Raw genomic sequence first — 23,291 nt, forward strand, 5'->3', positions numbered from 1 at the left:
CAGAGATATTATCTTCAATGAAGAAGAAATGCCTATGAAAGTCAACTCAACTATAGGCATTACACAGAAAGACAATCTAGAAAGTATGCAACTTGAGGTGGAGAAGGACTCACCAGATGAAACAGAAGCTAGCACATCAGACCACAGATCCAGACACAGAGAAGAGGCATCTCAAGGTGGACTCAGAAACTACCAATTGGCCAGAGACAAAGAAAGAATGGAGATTCACCCACCTGAGAGATTTGGCTATGTTGACCTAGCTGACTACACTGCATTTGCCTTAGCTACACCCACAGATATTGACAATTCTGAGCCTGCAACTTATCAAGAAGCTGTAAACAGCAAAGATGGAAAGAAATGGCTTAGACCCATTGATGATGAAATGGATTCACTAAAAAGGAACAGAACATGGATTATGGTAAAACTTCCTCCTGGACAGAGAGTAATAGGATGCAAATGGATTTTCAGACACAAAGAAGGGATTCCAAGTATTGAACCAACTAGATTCAAGGCTAGATTGGTTGCAAAAGGATTCACACAGAAAGAGGGTATAGATTACAATGACATCTTCTCACCAGTTGTCAAACAAGCCTCAATTAGAGCTATAATGGCAAAAGCTGCTCATGAAGACCTAGAAATTGAACAAATGGATGTTAGGACTGCTTTCCTACATAGGGTACTAGAAGAAGAAATATACATGAGACAACCTGAAGGTTTTGAGGGCAAGGATCCAAATGAGGTATGTCTCCTAAAGAAATCTTTGTATGGATAGAAGCAAGCTCCTAGACAGTGGAATATGAGGTTTGATGAGCTCATGTCTAGGATTGGATACACCAAGAGCAGCTATGACCCATGTGTGTACTCAAATGGGAACCTATATTTGCTTCTATATGTTGACGACATCTTACTGGTTGGTAAGAGTAGATCAGACATTGAAGGTCTGAAGGATCAGTTGAAAAGGGAATTTGAAATGAAAGATCTTGGCCAAGCCACGAAGATACTGGGAATAGAAATTAAAAGAGAGAGACCAGGAAGGATAATACTATCTCAGAAAAGTTATCTCAGCAAGGTCCTAGACAAGTTCAAGATGAAAGATGCCAAACCAGTCTCAACTCCTTTAGCACCTCATTTTAAACTATCCAAGAAAGACTCTCCCATCACAGAAGGAGAAAGGACAAGCATGGACAAGGTTCCCTATGCCAGCTGTGTGGGAAGTCTAATGTATGCAATGGTTTGCACTAGACCCGATTTAGCTCATGCAATGAGCATTGTGAGCAGATATATATCTGATCCAGGTGGACAGCATTGGGAAGCTTTAAAATGGGTGCTTAGATATGTCAAAGGTTCACTTGAAACTGGTTTGATATACAGCTCAGAGAAAGTTCAGGAAGAAGAAGTTGCTGGGTATGTTGATTCAGACTATGCAGGGTGTTTGGACACTAGAAGATCGAGTACTGGATATGTATTCACTATTTTAGGTGGCTGCATTAGCTGGAAAGCCACACTTCAGAAAGTGGTAGCATTATCCTCAACAGAATTTGAGTACATGGCTGCTACAGAAGCCATTAAGGAGGCAATGTGGCTAAAAGGTCTGACTAAAGAACTGGGATTAAATTCAGACAGCATTACAGTACATTGTGACAACCAAAGTGCCTTACATTTGGTTAAAAACCCTATGCTTCATGAAAGATCTAAGCATATTGACATCAAGCTTCATTTTATCAGAGATATTGTCAATGGAAAAGAAGTTCAAATGAAGAAAATCAACACCAAAGACAACCCTGCTAATATGTTCACCAAAGTGGTGACTGTGTAATGACCCACTAATCTAGACTAATTGGACCATTATCGAAACTATACATAAAACTTACATTTTTACGAAAATACCATAATTTATTGAGTAACTTGAAAATAAGAGTTATTTACAAATAAACAGAATACTAAGAAGGATTTTGGGATCCCATTGTCTTTAAAACAAAACAAGATTTAAAATAAAAGACAATACATAATAATGCGGAAAATACACATAAAAACCATAAAAACATAAAAGGAGACTATATCCTCGAATCGAATAACGCTCGGCCCCTTGACTCCATTCATCATCGATACACATTCTCCAAGCGCCACGAATCTTTCCGCCTCTAAACTTATTTTCCTGCACATAAACAGAAAGGAGTGAGCCTAATGCCCAGTAAGGAAAATCTAACACAAAGTCACATACATAATTTCATAAGAAAACATAAAGACTTAACATAATACATATAACATACACTTATTATAATGGCCATTATTACTTGGGGTCCCATAGACTAAACAAGCATATGCCCATGGGATTAGTGGGGTCCTACTAGCTAAGTAGGTCATATGCCCATAACCCATTTGGGGTCTTGTTAGTCATATGGGTCATATGCCCAAGCCTACAAACATACACATATATCATAACACTTTTAATAACATAAAACATATAGATAACATAATCACATAACATGTTGATTCTAGCCTATTTCCTTACCAAAGTTACCGAGATTATGGACTGAGTTGGGATTGTTGGAACACTCCTAAAACCATAAGAAAGAGTAAGTCTAAAGAAAGGAGATGAAATGAAAGAGATGGAAAGACTAAACCATAGAAAACATACTTACCGACTTATATGCTTAAAAGCTTGGATTCCCTAACCAAAATAAGAATAAGGTTAGGGGACTGAGTAGAAGGTTTTGAGAAAGGAAATAACATAAAAATACAGAAAAGAACTAAAGTTTTGGGTTTACCTCAAAGATTGCAAGATCAGTCTAACATCCACCGAAATACTATAGCACTCACTTACTTCCCAAAGTGTTTGATAAGCTTATGATGTTTAAGCTTATAGTTTTTCCCCAAACCAAGTGTTTACACTCTCACACTCACTTAACACTAGCAGCCTCTGAACTTAGAGAAAATGGTGAATAATGGCTGGGTACTAGGTCCTATTTATAGAGTTTGGGAATGAAAATATCTTGATTTTACTTGAATAAAAATAATGGCTTTTTAAGTGAAAATCATTTGAATAATCGTTCAGCAGAGGCTGAAGACTCGTTCAGAAGATGCTGGACTGTTGAAGGAGTTTGAATGGCTGAAGGGAAAAGAATTCAAAAGTATTTGAATTCATGCTGGTGGAGGCGATATATCGCCCCCTATAGGCGATATATCGCCTGGACCTTTGTTCCCGAGGCGACCGTGCATCGATTCGTGTTTTCCGTATCTACGTGCTGCGACATATCGCCCCCTATAGTTGCGATATATCGGCATACGCTGAATATTTAAACACGAATTTACACATTTTTAGCTAAGTTTGAATGGATTAAACAGCCTTGACTAAGCCCTCAACGTACTCTAGGCTGCTGACTGACCCTATAACATTCAAATTTTACCCTTATTTAATTTAATCCTCAAAAATACTTAATCCTTAATTACCATTCAAAACATGTGCTTAAAATCCTATTGGTTGATGTCTAAACCTTATAATATAATAATATAATCCTTAATATCAGACACATTAATCAAACCTTAGGTTATACTTAATATTCTTAAACTATAGGTTAAACTTAGAAAATCTATAAGTACTACTATGAGTGTCCAAATAACTCCCGGTCTGAACCAAAAATCCAAAGTAACAATGATAACACTAAACATACTATAATACTACTAAACAATTAGGTAAGTAAAGTTCTTGGACTCTACAATTCTCCCCTACTAAAAAGAATTTCGTCCTCGAAATTTACTTACCAAATAACTCCGGATACCGGCTCTGCATGTCCTCTTCCAACTCCCACGTTGCCTCGCGTTCAGAACTATTGCTCCATAGGATTTTAACTATAGGAAAGCTCTTGGACCGTAACTGCTTCATCCCCCTATCTAGGATGCTAACCGGTCGTTCCTCGTAACTTAAGTCTTTCTGGAGCGCTATGGTGTCGTACTTGAGGACGTGAGATGGGTCTGACACATACTTGCGTAACATCGAGATGTGGAAGACGTTGTGACTATCGGCTAGTGCTGGCGGTAGGGCTAGTCTATACGCAACTGGTCCCACTTTGTCCAATATCTCAAAAGGACCTAAGAATCGGGGACTGAGCTTGCCTTTCTTCCCGAACCGCTTGACACCCTTCATAGGAGATATCTTCAGGAAGACTTGATCTCCAACTTGGAACTCCACATCGCGTCTCTTGGTATCTGCATAGCTTTTCTGTCGGCTTTGAGCAGCAAGCATACACTGTCTAATAAGCGTTACTGCTTCTTGAGCTTGCCTAACAGCTTCGGGCCCTAGAAGCTGCCTTTCTCCTACCTCGTCCCAGTGCAACGGTGATCGGCACCTTCTTCCATATAGCAACTCATAAGGTGCCATCTCGATCGTCGACTGGTAGCTATTGTTGTACGAGAACTCGATCAGCGGTAAGTACTTGTTCCACGATCCTCCAAAGTCAAGTACACATGCGCGTAGCATATCCTCTAAGATCTGAATCGTACGCTCTGACTGCCCATCTGTCTGAGGATGGAAAGCTGTACTAAGACTTAACTTAGTACCCATGGCTTGCTGTAAGCTTCTCCAAAATCTTGACGTAAACACTGATCCTCTATCTGATACTATCGTCTTGGGGATTCCATGCAATCGTACAATCTCTTGGATGTAGATGTCTGCATATTGGTCTGCCGTATAAGAAGTCTTAACAGGCAGAAAATGAGCCGACTTGGTTAGTCTATCTATGACTATCCAAGCAGAATCATGCTGCTTATTTGTCTTTGGCAGACCCGTCACGAAGTCCATGGCTATATCGTCCCACTTCCACTCCGGTATGCTAAGCGGTTGCAATAATCCTGCAGGTCGCTGATGCTCCGCCTTCACTTGCTGGCATACCAGACACTTAGATACATACTCTGCTATGTCCTTCTTCATCCCTGGCCACCAATAGACTGCCTTGATGTCATGAGTCATCTTGGTAGACCCTGGATGAACTGAGTACGGAGTACTGTGCGCTTCTTCTAGGATTGTCTTCTTAATACTCTGATCGTCGTCTGGCACGCATACTCGATCCTTATATCTCAATAAACCTTGACTGGATATTGAGAAATCTGTAGTCTTGCCTTCTCGGACTGCATCCATGTGCGTTGCTAGTGAATCATCATGTCTCTGACCATTCCGTATGTCTTCTAGCAGATTCGATTGGATAGACAAGTTAGCCAGCTTGCCTACAACCACTTCTATTCCGGCACTGATAAGCTCCTGTTGCAGTGGCTTTTCTATTCCGGATAAGGCTGCTAAGTTCCCATAACTTTTTCGGCTAAGGGCATCGGCAACTACGTTTGCCTTCCCCGGGTGGTATAGGATTTCGCAGTCGTAATCCTTTACTAACTCCAACCACCGGCGATGCCTCATGTTAAGCTCCTTCTGAGTAAAGAAGTATTTTAAACTTTTGTGGTCCGTATAAATCTCGCACCGTTCTCCGTAAAGATAATGGCGCCAGATTTTTAACGCAAAGACCACCGCTGCCAACTCCATATCGTGAGTTGGATAGTGTTGTTCATACTCCTTTAACTGACGTGAGGCGTAGGCTATCACCTTGTCATTTTGCATCAGTACGCATCCCAATCCTAACTTTGATGCATCACAGTAGACAACGAACTTGTCGTTGGGTGTTGGGACACTAAGTACTGGTGTTGAGCAAAGCTTATCCTTAAGCAACTGGAAGCTTTCCTCACACTTATCACTCCAGTTAAACTTTTGTTGCTTCCGGGTCAGGTTGGTGAGTGGAGTGGCTATCTTAGAAAAGCCCTCTACAAACTTTCTATAGTAACCTGCTAGCCCTAAGAAGCTTCTTACTTCCGACGCGTTCTTTGGTCTAGGCCAATCCTTCACGGCCTCTACCTTCGATGGATCTACTGCAACTCCGTCTTTCGATATGATGTGCCCGAGGAACGCCACTTGTGAGAGCCAAAACTCGCATTTCTTGAACTTCGCGTAGAGTTGGTGCTCCTTTAATCGCGTCAAAATCATCCTCAAGTGTTCCTCGTGCTCCACTTCATCCTTGGAGTAAATTAAAATGTCATCGATGAACACAACGACGAATTTATCCAAGTAGTCCTTGAAGACCCTATTCATTAAGTCCATAAACGCGGCTGGCGCGTTAGTAAGACCAAAAGACATTACCAAGAACTCGTAATGTCCATAACGAGTCCTAAAGGCTGTCTTAGGGATATCTCCTCCCTTTACCTTGAGCTGATGATACCCGGACCGTAGATCGATCTTAGAAAATACAGTTGCGCCTCGGAGTTGATCAAACAAATCATCAATCCGAGGTAGCGGGTATTTGTTCTTAATTGTTACTTTATTCAGCTCTCGGTAGTCTATGCACATGCGCATACTTCCGTCCTTCTTCTTCACGAATAGTACCGGAGCTCCCCATGGTGAATGGCTTGGCCTAATGAAACCCAAGTCTAGGAGTTCTTGTAGCTGCGTCTTTAACTCCTTGAGTTCCGTAGGTGCCATCCGGTATGGTGCCTTAGAGATAGGCTCGGTGCCGGGTACTAATTCTATCGTGAAGTCTATTTCTCTAGTTGGCGGCAATCCTGGCAAGTCATCGGGAAATACTTCTGGAAATTCTTGTATGACTCGAACATCTCCAACTTTGAGTGATGTCTCCTTCTCCACATTCGTGATGTTGGCTAAGAATGCTTGGCATCCTTTCTCCATCATTCTCTGAGCTTTGAGAGATGACACTAACGGTGTGCGTAGTCCTGAAGTTTGTCCCATGAAGCACAGTTTCTGGCCGTCAGGAGTATCGAATGTCACCTTCTTGCGTCTGCAGTCGATCGTTGCGCCATGCCGTGCTAGCCAATCCATGCCTAGTATGACGTCGAAGTCTTTGATCACCAGCTCTATCAGGTCTCCTTCTAGTTCCTTGTCCTCAATCTTGATTGGTACGCCTCGTATAATTCGTGATGATAGAACTATTTTGCCCGAAGGCAACTCGGTTGCAAACCTAGTTCTAAATCTTTCACTAGGTTTGTCTAGTTTATCTATCATTCCTAACGAAATATACGAATGGGTGGCTCCCGAATCAAATAATACATGACATAATTTATTGAGGATGGAAACCTGACCTGTGACCACCTTGTTGCTAGCATCCGCCTCTCCTTGGGTTAAAGCAAAAACCCGAGCAGGAACCATCTTTTCGTCCTTCTTTCCTTCCGGCTTTTGCTGAGGACAGTCTCTTTTACGATGCCCTTCTTGACCACAGTTGAAACACTCCTTGGTGTTGGCACGGCATTCTCCAGGATGCTTCTTCTGACATTTGGCACATGGCGGGTATTCCACGTAGCCCGACCTATTTCCCCCATTACTTGGTCGTGCCCTTTTATTGTTGTCGGCTTGCTTATTGTCAGGATGCCTTCTCTTCTGTCCGTTACCGTTGTTGTTGGACTGACTGTTGCTGGACTGATTGTTGTTCCGACTGGCCTGAGGTTGGCTCTGCTGCCTAGGTTCCGGCTTGCTGGCTTCTTCTTTGCTCACGTTGGCTTGCAACCTTTCTACTTCAATTGCCGTCTCAAGAACGTCGGCATATGAAGTGTTTCCCGGGTTTGCTAACTTAACCCCCATCTCGATCTTCGGGCGAAGTCCTCTAACAAACTTGTTCACCCTTAGATAGTCGGTCGGAACTAACTCTGCCGCGAACTTGGCTAAGCGATCAAACTGACGAGCATATTCCGCCACTGTTAAATTCCCTTGCTTCAGATTGGTGAACTCCTCAACTCTCGTAGCAAGTACCGCTGAATTGTAGTACTTCTTGTGGAAGAGCTCCACAAATCGGGTCCACGTCATAGTGGCAGCATCGTGGGATTGCTGGACCAAATCCCACCATATCCTGGCATCTTTCTTGAGTAAAGATGAGACGCAGGATATGCGGTCAGCATTATTGAGGTTCATGTGGGCTAGGATCGGCTCCACATTCCTTAGCCATTCTTCTGCTTCAAAGGGGTCCGTAGTCCCTTCGAAGTTCGGAGCGTGCTGCTTGCGGAACCTTTCGTACACCGGCTCCATATGCTGTACAGGATAAGGAGCGTAGTTCGTCATAGGCCATCCCCCATACGAACCAACTTGTTGGGGTGCTGGGGCCATTGGCTGTGGCTGCGGCTGCGGCTGCGGCTGTGGCGGAGGCTGAGGCTGAGATTGAGCCTGTTGGCGTTGTTGCTGCAGAAGTTCCTCAACTTGCTGTCGCAGTCTGGCAATCTCTGCAGTGTTGTCAGTTGGCTGTGCCGGCGCATTGCGGCAAGCAGTAACACGCACTCTCCTTCGGCGAACGGTAGGGACCGCATTGGTCGCTGGAACATCGTTGGAAGCGTTCCCGTTGGTGCGAGCAGATCTTCGGAGAGACATCGTAGCAGAGTTCTAACAGTTAAAAGAAACATGTTAGAACTTTTTTTTTTTTTTTCCTAATAGGCTCTAAGGCAAAAACTTATTCTAAAACAAACATATCTCGGACCTATTTATTATGACTTTTTATGAAAAATTATATAGGTCTTTATTTATTATTAGAGTGGGTTTCTATACTTAGAAAAACAAGTCATCTTTATTTTCTAAGTGTGTTTCTAATAATCCTATATGACTTAATTCTCAGGCTCGAAACTTATCTTTGTTCCAAAGTTAACCATATTGAGGGAGGGCTGGGATCAGTAAAATCGTTCCCACTACTAAGGCCCCCTAACTCTCAACAAGGAAACCAGGTTCATTGATTCGTATCCACCCTCACCGAACTCAGTCATTATTCATTTTATTTAGTATTTATTATGATTGAAAAAAATTCAAACTCACACATGATATTCAAATAGCATGTTTATTCATTTGGAAAAAAATTCACTTATTACAATCATAACATAAAAGTAAATAAAACAAATAAAAACTACTAATCTAAAAATCGGGATCTTCTACATCCGATCCGTCATCTAACATATCATCATCTATAGCCTCATAGTCATCATTATCATGAGCATCAAAATGCCCTCTAGGAAGGTTTGTGAGAATCCTATTCTTTTGCTCCTTGGTGAATTGAAATTCAAATTTTGCGGTGAACCTAACTAAGAGGAAATAGTATCTCATTGCTAAGGGTGATTCATCCTCATCATTCATTTCTTCCCATATTTCTTCTAAGGCTGCTATTACAGGATGGAAATCTTTAAACAACCTAATCACTAATACATATTGTTCCGTTGATCTTAGCATTATTTGTTTAGCCTCTTGAAGGCCACCTATTGCTTGGTGAAACAAAAGCAACCTTCGTGTAATCCTTTCTAAGGCTCCTATGGTGTTTCTTGGCTCCTTTATTCTTTTTAAGGCCTTAATGGCTCGGATATCTTGGTAGGTTAAAGCTCCATTCATTTTTAACTGAAACATAAACACTAAAGTTGTTAGCTATACACATAGACAAAGTAACTTGTAACTTGTAACTTAAACACTTACTTGGCGGTCCGATTCAGAGCTTTGAGCATGTGTATCGAGGAGAACTTCATGCGAAGGAACCGTTTGCTCTGATACCAACTGTAATGACCCACTAATCTAGACTAATTGGACCATTATCGAAACTATACATAAAACTTACATTTTTACGAAAATACCATAATTTATTGAGTAACTTGAAAATAAGAGTTATTTACAAATAAACAGAATACTAAGAAGGATTTTGGGATCCCATTGTCTTTAAAACAAAACAAGATTTAAAATAAAAGACAATACATAATAATGCGGAAAATACACATAAAAACCATAAAAACATAAAAGGAGACTATATCCTCGAATCGAATAACGCTCGGCCCCTTGACTCCATTCATCATCGATACACATTCTCCAAGCGCCACAAATCTTTCCGCCTCTAAACTTATTTTCCTGCACATAAACAGAAAGGAGTGAGCCTAATGCCCAGTAAGGAAAATCTAACACAAAGTCACATACATAATTTCATAAGAAAACATAAAGACTTAACATAATACATATAACATACACTTATTATAATGGCCATTATTACTTGGGGTCCCATAGACTAAACAAGCATATGCCCATGGGATTAGTGGGGTCCTACTAGCTAAGTAGGTCATATGCCCATAACCCATTTGGGGTCTTGTTAGTCATATGGGTCATATGCCCAAGCCTACAAACATACACATATATCATAACACTTTTAATAACATAAAACATATAGATAACATAATCACATAACATGTTGATTCTAGCCTATTTCCTTACCAAAGTTACCGAGATTATGGACTGAGTTGGGATTGTTGGAACACTCCTAAAACCATAAGAAAGAGTAAGTCTAAAGAAAGGAGATGAAATGAAAGAGATGGAAAGACTAAACCATAGAAAACATACTTACCGACTTATATGCTTAAAAGCTTGGATTCCCTAACCAAAATAAGAATAAGGTTAGGGGACTGAGTAGAAGGTTTTAAGAAAGGAAATAACATAAAAATACAGAAAAGAACTAAAGTTTTGGGTTTACCTCAAAGATTGCAAGATCAGTCTAACATCCACCGAAATACTATAGCACTCACTTACTTCCCAAAGTGTTTGATAAGCTTATGATGTTTAAGCTTATAGTTTTTCCCCAAACCAAGTGTTTACACTCTCACACTCACTTAACACTAGCAGCCTCTGAACTTAGAGCAAATGGTGAATAATGGCTGGGTACTAGGTCCTATTTATAGAGTTTGGGAATGAAAATATCTTGATTTTACTTGAATAAAAATAATGGCTTTTTAAGTGAAAATCATTTGAATAATCGTTCAGCAGAGGCTGAAGACTCGTTCAGAAGATGCTGGACTGTTGAAGGAGTTTGAATGGCTGAAGGGAAAAGAATTCAAAAGTATTTGAATTCATGCTGGTGGAGGCGATATATCGCCCCCTATAGGCGATATATCGCCTGGACCTTTGTTCCCGAGGCGACCGTGCATCGATTCGTGTTTTCCGTATCTACGTGCTGCGACATATCGCCCCCTATAGTTGCGATATATCGGCATACGCTGAATATTTAAACACGAATTTACACATTTTTAGCTAAGTTTGAATGGATTAAACAGCCTTGACTAAGCCCTCAACGTACTCTAGGCTGCTGACTGACCCTATAACATTCAAATTTTACCCTTATTTAATTTAATCCTCAAAAATACTTAATCCTTAATTACCATTCAAAACATGTGCTTAAAATCCTATTGGTTGATGTCTAAACCTTATAATATAATAATATAATCCTTAATATCAGACACATTAATCAAACCTTAGGTTATACTTAATATTCTTAAACTATAGGTTAAACTTAGAAAATCTATAAGTACTACTATGAGTGTCCAAATAACTCCCGGTCTGAACCAAAAATCCAAAGTAACAATGATAACACTAAACATACTATAATACTACTAAACAATTAGGTAAGTAAAGTTCTTGGACTCTACAGACTGTGAGTAAATTTAGACACTGTCTAAATTTGCTCAACATTGATGATTGCTGAATTTGCCCGTAGGGGCTAAGTGGAAATCAGTCATGGATCTATTCAAGCCTATGGACTAATAACCAAAGGTGGATTTGTTGAAAGTTGGTTAAAATTCCAAGAGGCTTCAAAGCTGGACACATCAGAGCCACATCAGTCAAGTGACAGTTAATATCGTTTAAGCTCTTAGCTCCCTTCAATCAAAACATGTATATAAAGGATTCCTAACCATTCTAGAGAGATACAATCAAAAACACTATATCTCTCTCTCTCTCTCTCTGTAAGTTCTTGGAGCATTCTTTCAGCTCAAGAACAGATTGTAAACATTGGTGTTTTACACCATACAAGTGTATCTAAAGACTTTGTAATCAGATTGAAAGAGCAATAAAGATCCAAGCCTTTAATGGCTGATTTCCCCAAGGAGTAGACCATGAACTAATCAAGCTCATTGGATCGAACCTTGTAAAAGATATGTGTTCATCTTTTCAATTTTAAATTGTTTTATTACTGTATTGTCTAGTTTTTCTTTTGCTTCTGTTTTTGGTTTGATCTGTTCTATTTTGTTGTGTAGCATAATCAATTCACAACAAGATATATAATATATACTAATAAAATAAAGTTATATTTACGTACTAAAATGCAATTTTAATATCGTTTTAACTTAAAAGTAAAATATTAGAAGCTTTTAGAAAATTTGAGTATGAAAAAACACATTATTATATTATAAATTACTAGAAATGTATATTAAAAATTTGAAAATTAAATGGTTTGATCTAGGCGTGAGCTAGTAAAAAATATCATGTATATATTGAAGATAAAAATATATTAAGTATTACATAATGGGAAATTTGGGTATTTATGCATTAAATGGGGTCTCATAAAAAAATACCCTACCCTACCCGCTAAAGACATCTCAATTTGATCCTATTATTATTTTCCTTAGTTCCAAAGAATACCCTTGACATTTATTTCCCACTTTCTTTCTCTTCTCTCTCTATTCTCTCCCTCACTCTCTCGGTCCCAAAACCAAAATCTCTCTCTCCTTTCGCATTCACTGTTAGAACCCAAGGGAATCTGTGGGCATTGTCTCCCACGACCCCGACCGCGCATTATTGGCAAGAAATCTCGTCGGAGGGGACAACCGGAGTAGGCGAGTTGGCGAGAAAACCCAGGAGATCGACGTAGCAACCCCGAAATAGGCAAAGGTGAGGGATTTATTTGTTTATTCTGCAATAAATTGTTTGGGTCTGGTTTATTTGTTAATGTTTTGTTCATAAGATAGATCGGGGCTGGGGAATAAAGAAATCTGGATTTTTTTTAGATTTTTATTCACCTCGATAAGTCTCTATAGGCCTCGACGACTGATACCTCGACATGCCTCGATTTAAATTGGAAAAGTTGGGTATTGTATGAGGTCAAGTACCTCGATAGGTTTAGCTAGTGCCTCGATACACCTCGACAAGTTTAGAGGGAGCTAGAAAAAAACTTAATGTTAGTGGCACCTCGATAGGCCTCGACAGGTCTTGATAGACCTCGATAGTTGTATAATTTCGATATGCCTCGTGTTGAGTCTAGTTTTTGTCATGTTTAGGTGGTGTTTTAGGTAGTCTTTTATGTCATTTTTCTTTCATTTAGTGCGGGTTTATGCTTTTGTTTGTTTGTTTTGCAATTTTTGTGAATAACAGGAAAGATTTGAGTACTTGGAGGGAAAATGCCCAAAAAGAGAAGAAATATCCAAGTTTTGATAATATTTTTGACAAAGGATGGATCTCAACATGATTTGGATGTGTTGGTGATTTTTCGGGCTTAAAAAGGCATGAGTTGAAAAATTGCTTAAGCGTCGCAGCATGAGCACTGTAGAGGCGCGGCTAGCCCTTGAAACAGAACTGATGTTTCGGAGGAGAGACTTGAGCCGCGGCATGACTAAGGAGGGCCGTGGCATAGAAGGGTCAAACCCCATAAATCAAAGACACGGGTCGCGGCATGGCTTTGGCAGAGTCGCGGCTCAGCATTTCAAATCCTTGTGAATTTAGGACATGGGCCGCAGCATGGTACGTGTAGAGCCGCGGCCCGCCTCTTCAAAAATTGAAAAAATAGGTTTTATGTAAAAGAGGAAAGGAAAAAAAGGGAGGAGACGAATTTTGGAGAGTCTTCGAGGCTAAGAAGGCTGGGAGAATTCAAAAACTGCATGTTTTTCATCTATTTTTAAATTTATTTGTGATTAGAATTACAATTATGAACTAAATTGTTGTTTAGGATTTTTAATTGAATCACTGGAATCCCTATTATGAATTAATGCAATTTCAATTTTCTTCTTCAATCTCTTTTCAATTCCTTATAGCCTGTTCTGATTGATTGATTATTGATTGGTCATCTATAGTCATTATCTAGATGTTTTTGAATCAAAATCTGAGAAGTGCGATTTGGATTTGCTTTGGTTATATTGGACATAATTCTAATTTGGAACGAGAGTATCCAGATTAATTGTGTAACTATTTATTGAGTTGTTAAGATTAATGATATCTTTGTGATTCAATTTACCATAGAGATATAGGAAATTGTCAGCTAGGTTGATTTTATAATTTATAATATGATTATAAGTTGCTTTTGTCAACTCGTTAATTGAAATAGGCAGAAAGAAGAAGAATTTAGTATTTTTTATTAGGGAGTGATAGGGAGGATAGTTGATGAGATTAAATATCCTAATTACTCTTTCATTGTTTAATTCTAAGGTTTTGTTATCACTCATTACTTTATTTAATCTTTAATTATTGTTTCTTCATTTTATATTTTCTTTTGCTTTGTCTACAAGAATCGAAAGTCTAATCGACCAAATAGAAAAAAAAGATTAATTGACTGGTAATTGGAGATTCAATCCTTGAGGACGATACTTGGTTTTACCAAGATTATTACTAAATTGCGATACGTGCACTTGCGTAGCATATAAAATCTGCAACAAGCTTTTGGCGTCGTTGCCCGAGACTAAAAACTATCAATATCAGTCTAGTTGATTTTATTTCTAATTTGGTTATTTTTGTCTTGTTTCTAATTTGTTTCAGCTGCGTTCCTTTGTAGATTTCAGGTGGTTGTGTTATATGCGTAGCAGAAGAAGGGCAGGTAGTCTTGTTCCTGTAAATCCTGAAATTGAGAAGACGTGCAAACAAAACAGAAGAAACAAGAGGTTGGCTCATCAGATAGTTGAAATGGCACAAAATGAGAGGAATAATGAGGTTCCCGAAGTTCTGCAACATCCGGTTCAGAACCCTGATGTCCGGAGTCTAAGAGACTATGTACTACCCACTATAACGGGAGTACATAACTGTATAAGACCACCGACAGTGGAGGCCAATAATTTTGAGATTAAGCCGACAATTTTGCAAATGGTGAAGTCCACTGTTCAATTCGGTGGTTTGCCTTCTGAAGACCCCCATATGCACTTGGCGAATTTCTTGGAGTTGTGCAACACTTTCAAGTACAATGGGGTCAGCGATGATGCTATAATGTTGAGACTCTTCCCATTTTCTCTACGGGAAAGAGCTTAAGAGCTGGCTTAATTTACTTTAGGCAAATTCTATCAATACTTGGCAAGAACTTGCTCAGAAATTTTTGGCTAAGTTTTTCCCTCCCTCGAAGGCTGCTAAATTGAGGGGAGAAATTAATAACTTCTATCAAATGGAGGGAGAGTCATTATATGATGCGTGGGATCGTTTCAAGGAGTTATTGAGGAAATGCCCCCACCATGGTATAGAGAAATGGATGCTGGTTCACAATTTTTATAATGGGTTGTGTGGTACAACAAGAACGATTATCGATGCAACAGTTGGTGGGGCATTCATGAGTAAGAGTGTCAATGAAGCATATGAGCTGCTAGAGGACATGGCCACAAATAATCATCAGTGGTCTGAGGAGAGGTCATTTGGGGTCCAAAAGGTAGCTGGGGTGCATGAACTTGATGCAATTACTGCTCTGACAGCACAAGTGGCCTCCTTGACAAAACAATTATAGAAGAGCACTGTATCTGCTAATGAGGTTCAGATGGAAGCTAGGTGTGAAATTTGTGGTGGTCCTCACTCGATTGATCAGTGTCATACTAGCTGTAGTAATAACATTCCTATGGACCAAGCTCAGGTTCAAGCAGTGGGAAATTTTCAGAGGCCATTCAATAATCCATTCTCCAACACTTACAATCCTGGGTGGAGAAATCATCCTAATTTTTCTTGGAGGAACAATCAGGGCCAGCAACCTCAGTTTTAGGTCCAGCCTCAGTAGAATATGCCTCAGCAGAATATACCTCAGCAACCAATGCATCAAGCCTCCTCATCACAACAGCCTAGGCCTCAACAACTAATGAATCAAGCTCCACCAGATAGGCCTAATAAATTGCAAGCTGCATTATTGACCCTTACCAACACTCAAACTCAGTTCATGAAAGAGACTAGATCTTCTATCAGAAATCTGGAAACACAAGTGGGGCAGTTGGCTAATATGCTTAATAACAGACCACAGAGTAATTTTCCTAGTAATACTGAAGTAAATCCTAAGGAACAAGTTCAGGCAGCTACTCTGAGGAGTGGTAAACAAATTGAGCAGCCTAGTGTACAACAGTCAGTGATTCAGAATGAAAAGATGGGTGAACAGTCTGATACAGCAGAACAAAGGGTTACTAAAGACCACCAGAGTTCAGAAAAGAGTCCTCCAATTGTTGATGACCAACCAGTTCGAGTTCCATATGCTCAGAGGCTTCAAAAAACTACTCTTGATAAACAGTTTTCTAAGTTTTTAGAGGTGTTTAAAAAGTTGCATATCAATATTCCTTTTGCTGAGGCCTTGGAGCAGATGCCCAGCTATTTGAAATTCATGAAGGAAATTCATTCCAAGAAGAGGAAGATGGAGGATTACGAGATGGTGGCGCTCACTGAAGAGTGCAGTGCAATATTGTAGAGGAAGTTGCCCCAAAAGTTGATAGATCTGGGGAGCTTTACTATACCTTGCACAATTGGAAAATTTGAATGTAAGAATGCTCTATGTGATCTGGGGCAAGTATTAATCTGATGTCCTTATCTGTGTTCAAAAGACTTGGTTTGGGTGAGGCAAAACCAACAACAGTCACTCTACAACTAGCAGATCCCACGGGGTATCATTGAAGATGTTCTTGTGAAGGTGGATAAGTTTATTTTTCTTGCGGAATTTATCATTCTTGACATGGAGGAGGATATGGATGTACCTATTATTCTTGGTGGACCATTTCTAGTTACAGGCCAAGCTCTCATAGATGTCAAAAGGGAGAGCTTAAACTCAAAATTCAAGGAGATGAGGTGGTATTTAATGTCTTCAAGGCCATGAAGTATCTGGTGGCTAGTGACAGTTGCTATAGTGTGGATGTGATAGAGAAGGCAGTCTCGAAAATAAGGGTGAGAAGTGATGCTTTAGAGGCAGTGTTAACAGGTGATGAGGTAGATGACGACGATGCTCAGATGAGAGAATATGTAAACTGGATCAATTCTTACCAACCATACAGGAAGAAGTTTGAAGAATTAGCAGAGGGGCCTGAAATACCATTAACATCCATTCTGTAACGACCCAAAATCACTAATAAGACTTAAGAGCCTTGATTAGTGTGTTTGGAGGGCATAACTGGTTTACGTGTGAATTTACTAAGTTTAATGTGTGATTATATGATGAGCATGCTAGAATGTTTATATGAATATAAATGAGATTATATGCTATAATTGTGAGAACCACATTATTATGTGGGTAAATCTGCAGTATGCGACTTGAGGCGATCCTAGGGAGTTAGTTAGCGGGAAAGTCACAATGGGGCTTAATACTTGACTTGGGACAAGTCAAGGGGTATTTCAGGTATTGAATGGTTATTTAGGTTATCGGGTTATGGAAATAAACACTACAAGAAAAAATGCTTTTAATAACACCAAAAATGTGTTATCAAAACATTTCATAACATTTTTTGATGTGTTAAGACCGACTATGTTATCGTAGGTCAACGTATTTTACATAAGACTTTATCATTGTTATACAAATGTGTTATTATAACACAATTTCTATGTTATTTTAATAAATAGATAAGTGTTTAATTATATTATTTATAGTCGATTATATAACACATTTCAATACTTATAAATTTGTGTTATACTACACTTTAGTATAACACATTTTTTGTGTTGTACTACACTTTTGTATAACACATTATTTGTGTTATATAATGAAGTTTGCATAACAAAATTCTTTACTTATAAAAAGTGTTATTGTAATAGATATTATAACACATTTTTCGTATTATTTTAATATATAAGCTTTGTATATTATTATATATAATAGATGATATAACACATCTTCATGCTTATACAAAAGTATTATACTATATTATACTATAATACTTTTCTAACATTATTAATATTTAGATAACTTTAGTTCTTTTTGTATATATTAGCTTAGAAAAACATAATCTTTTTTTACTTACACAAAACTAGGAAAACAAATATGAAAGTTGAAGCCAAATAAGGTAACATAAATAGATTTTTATTAATTACTCAAATGTAATTACAATATTTAGTCTACTAGTCTAGGCTTAAGAAATCATATTACAACATAATTTATGCCCAATTCAAATTCCATTATCACTAAATACAAAACAAGAAATGTATACAAAAATTAGTGAAATACATTCTTCCATTCTAAAGGCCTTAACTACAAATGTTGTCAAGAATTGCTCCAAAGAAATCATCTCAATATACCTGCACATTGTAAGAAAAAAGTCCTTTTTATTATTAAGAACATAAGACCTAAACTAGTTTCCACCTGTAAGCATATAAAGTTTAAATTTAATTTGTAATAACTCCAAAACTTGAGGAAACAACAGGGTATAGCAAGATGTACTACCATGCAAAACAACAACTGAAGCACAAAAACATGCAACTTAAAACAAGGCTTGTGAAATGTATCAAGATAACAAATATATCATGCTCAATGATCAAAAAGTATGCGAGGAAGAATTGATTCCAGAACTCTAAAGTCTATCAATATATCCCCAAAAAAATTAAAGAATAAAAACAGAATCACACTTTGACTTCTTATACAACAAAATCATAAAGAAAAATAATAAAATAAAAATGCTCCTGGAAACTTCTTTAGCATCTTTAATATAAGGTTTAGCTCAATTTCTACAATAAAACTAAAAATAAAGTTAGAAAAAATAACTCTTTCTAATAAAAAGAAAGAAGAATGTCACTTGTGCATCTAAGAAGATCCCAGAACTAAAGTCAAAGATATCAAAAAGAAGAGTTAAAAGTGCACTTTGCTACACAATATTCATATATGAATGGTTAAGAAACATATGTGTTTGAAGGCTTAAAGAATTAAACTCATGGTGTGACATCTGTACCTCAATGAGATTTCGATCAACAGCGAGGGAGTTCAAAGTAAGAGTTACGGTTTCTCGCTGTAGAGGACATCCATTCCTACAATTTATCAATATGGAAAATTGGTGCTTTATGTTTATTTAGTTTCATTAGTGAAATAGAATATACATCTTCAATTGCTCTTTGCTTGCATGTTGAACCAGAAAACACCTCAAGACTTGCTCTCTTGGTGACTCGTAGGGACTCTCTGTAAGAGCTAACTGTACATAACAATATTGGACATGCTTACATATTGACACCAATCATCTTTACTCATCTAAAGCATCTACAAACAAGTCCAATAATAAAAAGAATTTGCATCTGTCTAGTTTATTATTTGTTAGCCCATAAAAAGATTACTAAAACAAAACAATAAAATATCACTATATCTAATCTAGACCTTTCCCTTGAAATGTGAAATAAATGTCAAGACTAGGTGAAAATAATTGTGAAATGAGCTGAAAATAAATTTAAGGAATAATCTACTCACTTCACCATTACCAAGGGCAATCGTCATCACACCTGCAGCTTCCACTCCATGACAATTGCATATATATCCTTGTTAAATTTCACTTAATATTATGTAACTTATATGAAACCACCTAGGAAACTTTGTACGATTTCAAGACAAAATATAATTAAAAAAAGGATGCTTTTTAATTTTGACAAATATGAAAAACAAACACTAGAACACAATCCTATTTTATGATAGCCATCCAATGATCAAAAGTATTTATATTTTGTTCAGTGCTCTACCCACCCAAGATTTTTACATGGAAGTGGTTCATTATAAAGAGATCTTTCTGTTTGGAATGATAATTCTTTGCAAAATGTCATTCCAAACAAGATGTCGAGCATTTTTTACGGCTATGTTTGAAAAGGTTTTTTGTACAATAAAAAAATGGTCAATCACTTGAAAACATACCTGCATAAAGATCTAGGGAGGGTTCCTTCACAGGAATATCTGTGATAACAAAAGTAAAAAAGAAATGTTTGTGTTAATAAGAATCTCAGATTTTGCAACACTTATCAGACTTTCAGAGAACCTTGTCTCACCTCACCTAATAAGCAGAGAGTATGTAGACCAAGATTCCGGTTTCTTTTAATTTTCTCATAGAAGCTGTCTGGTCCCTAGGTTTCAGTAAAGAATGGTATTGACACTGTCTCTCCATAACGGTAGAGGTGCAACCCATAAATTCCAATGGCATTCATCACCGAAGCATTGTGTATTACTTTGACAACAATACCCAATTTCTTTGCCCGAACAACAAGATCAATGTGAGTTGTTGCTCTGAGTAGGAAATCCATATGTAAACATGAGGAAGAATACAGGGAAATTTAAGTAAATTGAACAAAAAATCGCATGTATATAAATGTCATATTTGGAAAGTAAGATTGAATAAAGATTAGAGAAAAGTTTGAGTCTGAAAACCTAATTAATCCAACTACAATAGGATAATTTAATCTCATTGAGAAACTTGAGAAAAAAAATTATAACTTTGTCTCAAATTAGTTTTTATCCAATCTAAAACTACTTTCCAAACATGACCAAAATGAATAAAAACGAACAGTTACAATCTAAGGACTTTCAAAGGTCCTTGTGCAGCTAAGTAAGAATATTTATGATCACAATTATCTTCTTCTACATATTCATGGAATTTGAGATGGCCCAAATCAGCAATGCATATATACATACATGTAACATTCATCTAATGAGGAAAAAAGATATAATTTCTAATATAAACAAGAAAAAAAATCACAAAGAAAAGCAAATTAGAAAATTGAACGAACATGCCCAAAAGGGTCGCCAACTACAAGGAAAGCCACATCAGAAACACGAGCAACTGAGAGTATTTCATCGGCTTTTTCCTCAACCATTTCTCTGTCGGCAAGAATCATTGGCCTTCCATAAAGTTTTTCCTGACCAATGAAAAAAGAAATTAATCAATAAAGTTGTTAGCTTTGGAAATTGGTGCAAAAGTAAGTAACCAAATTGAAGAGAAAGAGAAAGAAGTGTACCAGGGTAGAAAGGCCATCTGAAGAGATACCGAAAGAGAGAAGAGAAGTATAAGCTTCGATGTAGTTTGTATTCGTTGTTGGACTATATACAAAATCATTAAAAAGCTATGAATATTTTATATACAACACGTATGTAGTTTGTAGCAATATAATATCATAGAGTTATAATAAACAAAAAAATTAATACAACTTTATTATTTGCTTCTCAACACTACTGAATTTACACTATGGAAATTAATAAAAAGAAAAGGTCCAATCTCCACCACTTTCTGGTTTATTTTAACTATCAATTGAATTTAAATGACCATAAAAAATAGAGTAACAGAAGAGAACAAAAGAGAGAAGAAACAAATTTGTTAATTTCAGTAATGGGGTTGAAGCTATATAACTCTTTATGGCTGTTATGGTGTCCCCTGTTTGGTCCATATTCATTTATCAATATTTCATGTGGAAAAGAAGAAATAGATGATGTTCAATATGGCTGGAAAAACATGGTTGAGGTGGCTTTAGTGACGAGAATTGTTCAGAATCTGTACAAAGGTATCTCACTGCATGCATCACTCTATTATACTTGGATTTTCTACATGCATAGCAATCTTTCATTCATGAATACACGCATGATGGATGGTTCTTATTTTCTATACAAACTTCAAATAATGTACGACATAAATATTGATATGTATATTCAACATGACAATGCTTCTATGCAAGACATAAACTAGTCATGAGTGTACTTACTTCTCATGGAATATGAGAATTTCTTACAAGACTTCCATGATCCAAGATTCGTGGAAATTGAACCTACAAAAACAAAACACATCAAAGTTAAGTCAAGAGATAAAATAAACCTAATATCCCAAAACTCAAAGGTAATGTGAAATAATAGATAAAAGTGGAAGAGCCAAAACAACAAACATTATGAAGACAAAATATATACACAAATCTTAGATTTACAATTTTTTTTTTTTTTTATATTTGAAATAGAGGGGGGTCCATAACAACAGCAAAAAATACATCTAAGTACAATATCTGTGAATGTAATGAACTAGCATGAGCTTTTTTTTGTACCTTCAATACATGACCAGAGTAAGAGAATATTATAACCAGCCTAAAAAAAATTCAAAACTCCACAAATATTCAATATATAAAGTCACTTTAAATAAATTCCATAATCTTTAATATTGTCTTAGTTTAGACAAAGTTCAAGCAAGTTCATTTATTCTCCAGAGCCACAAACAGAGAAAAACTAGGTGTTTTATATAGGAGCATTAATTTAAAGATCCAATCCTAGGAAGATCTGAGCCACAAACAGAGAAAAACTCAGAAGTTGCATGCATAGGATGATCATGAAATTTCTAGGAAGTACGAAGCATAAATGTAGAAAGACATCTCTAACGTACTAACCTGTTCAGAAAATAAAAGTGTTACTCAATTATCAACACATAAAAAGCATAAAACAACAAGATTCAATTGCTACTGCAAAAGCAGAAAACATAGAAACAAATGACCAAAACTCCAGACAAGAGAACTGCATGTACCATTAAACACCATTCTACATATAAAGAGTTGTAACATACACAGCACAAAGTTCGTACACACAAAGAAGAGTAACAGCTAAAAGTAAAAGAACAGCAACAGCTCTTGTAGAAGTAAAATTCAGTGAAATGTGAGTGAAACTTTCTGAAGTCAGGTGACCAGACATAAAAATAATATAATTCATCAAAAGCTTCATCACAATACCAACAGAGAACATTTTCCCTCATTGATCAGTGATGATAAGTACCAAGGAGGAGCAATAGCAAAGTCGTATTTCAAATTAAAAAATAAAATCTAATGAAATTAAAGAATTAACTTACCAGTCTTTGCTTCTCAAGTTAGTAGGTAAGCAGCTCATTGTATTTATTAACAGTCTGCAGATAAAATTTAGCATTATAGAGGAATGATCATATTACAAAATAAAATCTTAACAAATGAACCAAAGTATTTAATAATTAAAAAGAAAAGAAAATTGCATTACAGCTTCAACTTCACTGTTCAAAAGTGCTTCAGTAAATCTAAAATCAACCTGTTCACAGATTTCAGTTACAGCATTAGCAACAAGACAATGACAATTACATTCAAATCGAGAAATTGCATACAAACACAAATATAAAAGAAAAAGTCAGAGAGAAAAAAAACCAACAAAAACAATAAAGGATAAATTATTACCTTCCACAGCCAAAAAAGCCATAGATAATATGCATAACAACAGACACTTAAAATCTTATTAAAACAATAACATCTCTAAAACAAATGAGTCACCGACAACAAAAATCCAAAGCTTAAAGCACAAATAAGATGTTGACATCAAGTA

At 37.2% G+C, this 23,291-nt stretch overlaps 1 non-coding gene across 1 annotated transcript; it reads right to left on the reverse strand.

Moving 5' to 3' along the window:
- Window positions 1-15,143: 15,143 nt before the first annotated feature.
- On the reverse strand, window positions 15,144-15,250 carry LOC133798923 (small nucleolar RNA R71). Its single transcript, XR_009876139.1, has one exon. It is a non-coding gene; the product is annotated as a small nucleolar RNA R71 (small nucleolar RNA).
- Between the last annotated feature and the right edge of the window lie 8,041 nt (window positions 15,251-23,291).

This window comes from Humulus lupulus, chromosome 8 (genome assembly GCF_963169125.1).
Source record: "Humulus lupulus chromosome 8, drHumLupu1.1, whole genome shotgun sequence".
In the NCBI taxonomy this organism is placed as follows: domain Eukaryota; kingdom Viridiplantae; phylum Streptophyta; class Magnoliopsida; order Rosales; family Cannabaceae; genus Humulus; species Humulus lupulus.